Genomic DNA, 8,179 nt, shown 5'->3' on the forward strand with positions numbered 1-8,179 from the left:
ATCTGTCAGCTTTGTTTTCGCCTGCATGGCATTCAAATGTCCTGCTTTTAATTTTCATTAATTGCAAGCTAAAAACGAGAACTCCAGAGCAAAAAATGGAACAAAAAGCTTTATCTGTCCCCTGTTCACATCACAGCAACAACTAAGTCAATTTTCTGCTTTCACGAGTATATATATATTTATATTTGCTTTTTAAAAGTCAGGACAGTGCAGCAGGCTCCATCCTCGCGGGTCCGATCCCAGTCTGTTCCATTAGCTTGGTGTTAAAAGCAGCCTGTCTCTGGTGTAACATCCCTGCTTGCTGCCTGTTAATGCTTGTTGTCAGGACTATTAAACCCACTGAGGTAGTGGTGGAGGCAGTGGAGCGTAATGTAAACCAGTTAACTCCCTAATCCCCCTACTGCTGGACCCATTACGTCTCTGGGGAACGGCTGCTGGCTGCAGAAACGAAAGAGGAATTCTCAGAATCACGCAGGAGCCTGATGCATCTTTTAAATAGCCAGATTTATGTTTCAGTATTTTACTGAACGTCATCTCTCTGCTCTTCTTACTGCAAAGTTTTGCAGTTTTAAAACATTTAGTTTTAAAGGCTGCCAATGTTGGAGTCCAAAATGGCATATTTTCAAGACACTGTTTGACTAAAATCTTGTGTTTCAGGCTTTCATCTCTAAGCTTGTTTTTACTGGAGATATGAATCTTTTAAAACTCCTCTCACATCAAGACCTGATTCATCCTCTACAATTAGGAATGGAGACCTAACAGTCTAAAAATAAACAACTGTTTTTAGCCAGCGGCCTCTCTTCGCTCGATATTTAGCAGAGAAACCCTGATTCTGTCTCACAGCTTTGATTCACTGGACGTCAGCCTGCTCGATCAATACCTCATCAGCACCTTGCAGGGTTGAGCCGCTGATGGTGGAACCTAACGCACATTTGAAGCGGCTGCTGCAGAGTAAAATACAGCTGCTGCAACACTTGGCTGTCTCCAGCCTCTCAGAGCCAACAGGCTTGTTGGGCTGCAGAATCAAACCTGCAGCAGCTGCCTGGCACCATCAGATTGGGAAATATAGTATTTTTACAAAATAAGAGTTTAAATAGAAACTCTTACAGCATCTCTCTTCTAGATTTTCTTCTTCATGGAAGTTTGATTCCTTTCCTCTGTTAAAATGAGTTTAATCATCCCCTTGGCTTCCAAACAGCTTCTTTATATGTAGTTTTTTTTTTTTTATTTACTTCAGGATGTCCAGCAGCAGAACTAACTGTCCTGAGTGGACAGTTTGATGCAGCAGTGTGGTAAATGTTGACACACTAAGTTTTACACTTGTTTTTTATTGTAGCATGTAAACAGAAAGCAATGGGGGTCGAGGACTGAGCTCTGTGGTACACCGCCACTGAGCTGAGCCACTAAGGAGGGCCTGTTTGTGGTTTATTGTGGATTCCTGTTAGCTACAGCTAATCACTGCTGCTATTCTTCCTGGGGTCCAGTCCATTGTCCATCCACAAAAAAATTACACCAATGGTGTGAAATATATCCAAAATACATCAGTGCAAGCATACACACGAAATCAAAATTACTACATTAATTTACATTAGTCTACGTTAGTCCTCAGAGACCAAAAACAATACTATCAGAACTTAAGTTTAATAAATTTCATCACATCAATAAATATTTACTAATTTAACAATGCCAATATCCACCTACACATACTTAACAGAAGCATTAATATCATAGTTATTTCATACTTGTTCCAGTAGATTCTTCTTTAATAAAATATAAAATTAATTTTATTGTTTGCTTGTGAGATATATTTAGGTAAATTCCTCTGTATAGAAGGGTTTGGTGGATGGTGTTGGTTTTTGCTGTTTGTAAAGTGACGTTACTACGAGCAGTATGTCTAGTATTGTAGATGTGTTGCCTTGCACTACATTCCAAGTTCTTATGAATTCTAAATGGTATCTTTGTTTATAAATGAAAACTTTTTAACTTTGTATTTGAAAAAAGACTGAAGTGTGTGTTTGACCTGAGCATCAAGACTAAGATTAGGGTCAAATATTACTGTTTGGGTGTCGCTGGGTAAGACTGACAAGTATAGAAGCAATAAAGCATACAGAATTTGGCGGGCTAAACAATATTACCTCAGATTTTTAATCATTTTGGGACATACAGTTTGAATGTTAGAATGCCGGGATCTGTGAGTTGTATTAGCGTGTACAGCTGAGTGTCATCAGCAGAAAAATGGTCATTTAGATTATGGCCAGGTTTAGGGTTAGTCAACATCTAAAAAGGGGACCAAGGACTGAACTCTGGAGTGTGTCGCAACTGAGTCAATGCAGAAAAAAATCATGTAAAACTTTTAATTCCAACCCTGGACTCCAAACGATGGAAGATGTTGTGATCAACATCATCATCATCATGTATCAAATGATGCACTTTGATCTAAATGAATCAAATCAAAATAATTCAGTTTCTACACAAACCTGAATTTCTTGCAAAGCTTCATTTACAACTACAAATAGAACCAATTCTGAACAAATATTTACAAGTTCAAAATACATATGAGTCTAATTTGATCCCACAGATCTCCCACTGAGGTCATTTAGCCTCATCCCACTTATCAACAGCACACAGTTCACTGAAGATATGGGAGTGCATGTTAGATGTATAAACAAAACAGATCCATCTTTATTCCTCAGGCAGATGAAGTGAAAAGGTTTGAATTGTGATTAGTGTTGCTGCAGAGGAAACAGGAGTGACACTGACAGTCTGAAGTCAAGATGATGCCATAAACAGTTGTGTTTCTGCTCCTCTGTCACTCATGTAGCTGTCAATCATGTGAGTCAGCCTTCATCATTGTTGTCTTCTCACCCACCGACACCCACGAGACTGACGGGTCACGCCCATGTCCTGACCTTATCAGACAGCTCAACCAGAGCAATGAGGGAAAAGTCAGCAACCAAGCCGCCACTCGTACCGCTCATTAACAGTTGTGATTTTTCAGGAAATATTCACAGAAAGTATTGTGTTTTTCTGTGTTCCAGTACCTGAAGATGTCCGCCTGACTATCTAAAAAGGTTTAAATGACGCATGCAAGGGAATTTTTTTCTATTTGTTACATTATCAGGCTGTACATGACCAGAGGAAACATCTAGACAGGAGACTGTATACTGTGAGTTAGAGATTATATGCTGTGTAAATATTAAAGAAAATAACTATAAAAAGAAAAACTTCCAATCTTAGTTAAACGCAGTGGCCAATAAAGTCTAAGAACCAATTTCTGGTAGTTTATTTAAAATATTAGCTGCAGAAAAACTAAATGTTTCGTTTGAACTCTTGGGATGGAAAGCAAACTGGACCCAGTTGATCCTACAAGTCTTGGTGGTTAATTCACCATCAGCAAATCAGATCTACATTTTGGACCTTGTGCACAAGCAGTAACATTTTAAAACCCGTGTAAAGATGTGAGAACTGGAGTGATAGTTCTCTTTTACTGGGGACACCAGCAGCAGCATTTGGATTAGTTGCAGTTGTCTTAGGGATATTTAGAGAGACCCGTAAAAACTGCATTACAGTAGTCAAGACTACTGAAAACAGATGATGAAGAAATCCGCTTATTTTAGATATTTTCTTCAGGTGGTAAAAGGTAAAAGGCTGATTTAGTACCTGCTTTAGTATGGATGTTAAAATTTAGCTCAAAATGACACCAAGAACTGAAACTTCTGGAACATCCACATATTAATGTGAACTGAAGCTTTATCTGGAACCAGAGTTCCCTGGTGAGACAGTAATATAGAGCTGAGTGTCATCAGCATAATCATGTTCAGCTGTTTTGTTTATTTCCATGATCTGAGCTGGTGGAAGCATGTAGATGCTGAACAATAAGAAACCCAAACAGAGCCTTGAGGGACTCCACATGTCATCACTGAGTTTATCTAAATTTACCAGCTGATTAGTAGTTATTTAAAAAATATTGGCACAATATTTTATGACATGTATGTAAACTGGATAGATTAACAGACCTGAAAGTTATCTAATAGGAAGTGGAATTAGGTATGAGGCTGTTCTATTCCAACAGGTAGAATTTATTTATCCAGAAGAACTCTGCAAGAGCATGAGGTCATGGTACCATACCTCACTTCCCAAACAGCTTTGTGTCTAATTTAACATTACAGTAACCGGAGATCATTACAATTACTGCTCTTCAATGTTACTTTTAACTGCTCGTCGTCATAATTTTAACACTGGCTGAAACGAAAAACTTTCTATGTTGTCTCCCGAGGGCCAAGCCCCCCGTCACTTAATCCCAGAGACACCCCTGTTGTGATGTGACAATATATAGCAGGATAAGTGGATACAACCTCTCCTTTATTTGTTCATTTACTTATTGCAAGAAAGAACATGGAAAGAAATTAAACAGAACAATGACAGTAGTAAAAATAATAGAAGTAAAAATGAATACCACTACTTTTACCATTACACCACTACATCCACTAATCTAATGGTGATCTAATGATTCTAACCATCATCATCAGACTCAATGAAGAGTGCCACCAGAAACAAGCAGGAATCCTGCTCCTCACAAGCATCATAAAATCCTCCAAAATGGGCTTTGCACAAGTTTTATAGCCGAGGAAATGCATTACACATTTAATGGGCCAAAATGGTGCACTTAAAGCTTTTAGGGAAGAAATGCTGATTGTTAGCAGAAGTTTGTTTACAAAAACTCTGCATTAAAGAAAAAGACCTGGTACTTGCTCTGTTGGATTCTTGGATGTCTGCAGCGACTTGTCCAGTTAAAAACACTGAATGTGCTATGCTAACGAGCTCATTAGCTTCTACAATGTAAACCAATAACATTAGATTTTTTTATTCTTTGGCCTTTTCTTCATTTTGCTTCAATAATTCCACAAGGACACACTGATTGTTAAATCATCTGCAGCTGCAGGTGTGAAAAACCAGTTTCGGTTCCTGCAGAGAAACCAGCCAAGCAGGTTGAATTCTTACCACAGAGCTGGAAGTCAATGAGAAAACCCACAGACATGTAAAATCAGATGTCTGAGTTCTCCAGGAAGAAGGGACGGAGAGCTGGAGAAGTGTGTGTGTGTGTGTGTGTGTGTGTGTGTGTATGCATGTGTGTGTGTGAGAAACACAGAGTTCAGGCCCTGTAAAGGTTACGATGACAAGTGTAATATCTCCAACCGGAAGATGTCATGTGACGTGTGTAATGAGAGCGAGGTTGTGGCCTTTATAATACCTGATCACTGACATCATCATCATCAGCTCACACAGAACGAAACCAGGACATCGTCACACTCACACACAGGTTGACATCTCGTTCTGTTCTTGTAAACAACTACCTTAAAGCAGCGAGAAGGAGCGAAGAGCTTCTTCACCTCCAGCGTTTCATCTGTGTTTGATGGGGAAACCAAACCTGTCTGAGAGCGAAGTCTGCGTCCGGAGTGGAGACTGAACACGTTCAGCGATGAGATGTTCAGACGGCTTTTACAGGATCTGCTGCTTCACTGGAAAACTGGGGTGTTGAAATTGTTTTTCTTTTCTTTTTATATCAGAAAAAATATTTTATTTTAAAGAAGATTCCAGAGCTGATGTGTGTACGTCTATGCTGACTTTTAAAGTGTGAGAACAAACAGGTTCTGGAACAATTTAACTCTGAATTTAACTGATTCTTATATAGTGGTGTATAATTGCTGGTACTGTTTAAAAAAGAAAAAGAAAATCGTCCTGAACTGAAACCATAGATAAAACACATTTCCTGGACTTTAGAGTTGCTTTCATCATTAAACTTAAAAAATAATCAAGGAGGAAACAGAAATTAGAAAGCAGGCCGATGACACTGGTGATGTGTCACATGCAAAGATGATGCTTTCAGGTGAATCGAAAGAGTCGGCTCTTAGTTTTTTCCATTTGGCTGCTTCACTCTCACAGAGCTGTGTCATTCATGAACGAGCCGGCTCTAAGAACTAATTCTTTTTAGTGAATGAGAAGAACCGATTCCTGTCTAAGAGAGCCTAATCTCTAGAAGAGGCAGGACTTTATTTTGATGGGCACACCATGCGGTTGTTTCCATACGAGGAAAGATGATCATAGCACAATGTAAAGAAGGAAGGGCCTCTTAGAAGGCAGGGAGTGAAGTGGGACAGACCAGGTCCACAGGGAGACCTGGAAGCCGGATTTAGTGTCAGGAAAAAAATGGAGAAATTTTTGAATTTGAAGTGTCATAATGTTCAGACTTTATTATTTATTAGATTAGTTTAGTGGGGTTTGATTAAAACATTAAACAAAACAATTTTATAAGGAAAAAATGCACAAAATAAGGCTCTCATGATAAATAAATAAAAAAAATCTGGTTAGCAACTAACAAACCACTTATAATTCCTAAATGAGACTAAAATAGAAGCTCTGAGAGAAACTGGATGAAGAGCATTTGGGAGCAGAAAGAGTCGACTCTTCCGAGGGAGCCAAGTCAAAAGAGTCGAATCTTTGAAAAGAGCCAAACTTTCCATCACCAAGAGCACCATCAACAGGCATGATGGAGCTTTCATGCTCTCACACACCTGCAGGGTTGTAGACAAACACAGTAGTTTTTCGGAAATTGAACATGAACTTATTCGTGCCGATGCAGCGTGCACGAACGCCTCGTCTCTCTGAAAAGGAAATCTAACATTTCTGCATGTAAAATACAAGTCAAGACGTCAGTTTAACTTAGAAATTAAATTTTAAATTAGAAAAGACATGGAGCATCTTTCCAGCGAGAGAAAATCTAATAATATTAAAATATTTTCCACTTTTTTTAAGGAAAGCTCGAAACTGAAAATAGATGTTTGAGAAGAAATGACCTTCTGTTAGACTGAAAAAGACTAATTAAATAAAACAAACAAACAATTTTTATCAGGTTCTTGTGAAGATGTTTGTGGCAGAATTTCAGGTTTAGTGAAATTGATTTAATTTTTCTTTCTCAAGCTCAGTCTGTCAGCCTAAAACTAGCATTAAACTAACTGAACTGGGAACTAGTTCATGAGAAGCATGAACTGGTGCAACACTGACCGGTCGGCGGGGGCGTGGCCAACCTGAGGGCTCCATCAGGCCCATCGGGTGATAAACGACACGTCTTCTGAGGAAGACTTCACACAAAACAGCTTTTACTTGAAGACAGAAGATAAAATGAGCCTTTTTGAGCCAGAAGAATCATTTTTGGCGTATAATAGGAAGCTAGCGGCAGCGATCATGTTTAACCAGTAGAAACGATTTATTATGGTGTATATTTTACACAAGTAACAAAGACTTCAGTCCTATAATTAACGGTATGAGCATGAAGAGTATGAGCAAACCTCTTCATCTTCATCCATTAGACCGCTACGTTACAGGCAACATCCTCCCTCTGCTAACATGGGCGTAATGTCGCATGTAGATACGTGTTATGTCTCATCTTATGGTCTCTGGATTCCTTAGATCATGTTGTGTAAAACAGGGAAGTTCGGGATTTCATTTTAAGTCCTTATTTTATGTAAATTAAGGTCATGTTAATCATCATATTTTCAGTACAAACAGTTTAAAAATGTCTTCACAGGACCTCCAACCAGGGAACAATAAATGTTTGACTTCAAAGCTTCTCAGAGAAACAGAAAATGTGAAGGATGACTTCAAAGTGTAAACATCAGGGCATGAGCGGTTGTTTCTGCTGAGGTTTGCAGCTTCTCCATGCCTCCGGGTTTGATTTGAGCTTCATCTCAGGTGTGTTTTATCTTTGTGGAAGGACACGGGATGTCTTTGTGTCCTCAGATGGGGTTTTCCTGATGTCCCTAACTGACCTCCAGCTGTTTGGCTCCGCCTCTGAGTGGCATCAGACTGGTGAACCGAACACCTTTTGTAAGATTGTTGGGAAGAAAATAATCAAACATGTTTTAAATGCAGCTCAATCTTTTTGATTAGAAATGAGATTAAACTGTGATCAGTGTTATTTTTCGCTTTCTTTTGGCCCCTTCGGGTCTTTTTTCCCTCCCTGATAAGCGTCTCCAGACTGTGTGGATGCTGTTTTCTGTATCACTTCTCTGGCTTTGATCATATTGGAGGTGTTTTTTTCTTTATAAGGTCTGACCATGTTGGGTTTCCAGACTCACTTTTTCTCTCCCCTGAAGATCTCAGGGGCTTATTTGTTTCTGCT

General features: G+C 39.1%; 1 protein-coding gene across 1 annotated transcript in view; it reads left to right on the forward strand.

Moving 5' to 3' along the window:
• The window catches only part of grid1b (glutamate receptor, ionotropic, delta 1b), a 552,168-nt gene that overhangs the window by 455,255 nt on the left and 88,734 nt on the right, over positions 1-8,179 (forward strand). The gene's annotated exons all lie outside the window — the stretch shown is intronic.

Source organism: Melanotaenia boesemani, chromosome 21 (assembly GCF_017639745.1).
Source record: "Melanotaenia boesemani isolate fMelBoe1 chromosome 21, fMelBoe1.pri, whole genome shotgun sequence".
Classification (NCBI taxonomy): domain Eukaryota; kingdom Metazoa; phylum Chordata; class Actinopteri; order Atheriniformes; family Melanotaeniidae; genus Melanotaenia; species Melanotaenia boesemani.